General features: G+C 39.2%; 1 long non-coding RNA gene across 1 annotated transcript in view; it reads left to right on the top strand.

The window, feature by feature from the left end:
* The window catches only part of LOC103399569 (uncharacterized), a 71,837-nt gene that overhangs the window by 36,655 nt on the left and 33,846 nt on the right, over positions 1-1,336 (top strand). The window lies entirely within an intron of this gene.

Raw genomic sequence — 1,336 nt, 5'->3', positions numbered from 1 at the left:
AGCGGCTCAGGCTCCGTTTATCATTTGTGCTCATTGATGCTGACAGCTTTATAGAGCTGCTGCATCATTAAAGGAATGCAGCGAGTCTGAACTGAAGGGAAAAATAATAAAACAACACGAAAACAACGGTGCAGCAGATTTAACGTGAAGATGTTTGAACGTCTGTCCTACGTCACCTACGTCACTGACGTCACTGACCTGTGTCTCTGTGAAAAGTCACTTGATGCTAAATATATACTGGACCCTGTGACGTCCAGAAAATAATAATTTCCACACACACAAAAACAACTTCCGCTAACGAATTCGTTCGATTAAAAGACGCACTTTTTTAACTTTACCATTAAAATTGTGAAACAAATGTGTTTCCACTAATTTGAAATCAAAATATGTTTTTGAGAAATGTTCTCTCTCTTTTACCGCAGGAATCTGTTATCACAACTTTAACCTGTTCCAAATATTTGTAGAAATGTTGAATTCGGAATTTCGTTTTTGTTTTTTGTTTTTTGCCTCAGATCCTAGACTAAAGTAAGAAGTCCGAATTTCCTCTTCATTGATTATCATCATATTTATAGAATATATTCTGAAAATCCCCATTCAATAACGTGAACATATTTCTATAAAAAATAAATCCGGATTTTATGTGTAAGCACACTTTCCATCATGGAGATTGGTATCGAATCTTTGACTTTAATGTCAGAATTAAACCTCGCTGTCTGGTGTACAGGTAGAACCTGCAGGAGGAGAGAACTTTTCCGTTCTCTCACAACTCCTGGCGTCTGGTCCATAGAACTGCCAGGAGAGAGTGAAAGGGAGGGACAGAAGGAGGAGGGTGAGGACGAAGAGGAGGGGGAGGAAGGGAGTGGGGTAGTTTCTGAGTGAGGCGAGGACAAACAACAATATACGGCCTTTATAAGCAGCGAGGAAAACCCTGCTGCTAAAACTGATCTAAGATCAGCCTTTTAAAGAACAGGATGTCTGTGGAAGTTGTTGTTAAGTCTCCAGAACTGTGTTTGTTCTGATATCTAGTCACCGACACTGCCATGTTTTTATTATTATTATTATTATTATTATTGCTATTATTATTATTATTATTATTATTATTATTGTTGTGTTGTTTCTGCTGGTATTTTGTCCTCTAGTCCGAGTTAAAGGAAACACCAATGTCAACGTGCACATTGTCCTGCTCACGATTCGAGTTAATACAGCCATAATGGCAGTATAACGGCGCACTAATTGGCCTTTTTTCCTCGGCAACAATACAGCAGATCAACATCTCTTTATTATTTAATAACGTCAAACGCTTGGCTGCCTGTGCTGGCTCCTGGTGGGGGGGGGG

This window comes from Cynoglossus semilaevis, chromosome 2 (genome assembly GCF_000523025.1).
Source record: "Cynoglossus semilaevis isolate Cse_v1.0 chromosome 2, Cse_v1.0, whole genome shotgun sequence".
Lineage (NCBI taxonomy): Eukaryota > Metazoa > Chordata > Actinopteri > Pleuronectiformes > Cynoglossidae > Cynoglossus > Cynoglossus semilaevis.
Note: the sequence above shows the minus strand (reverse complement) of the source record. Positions and strands in the feature narration are given on the sequence as shown.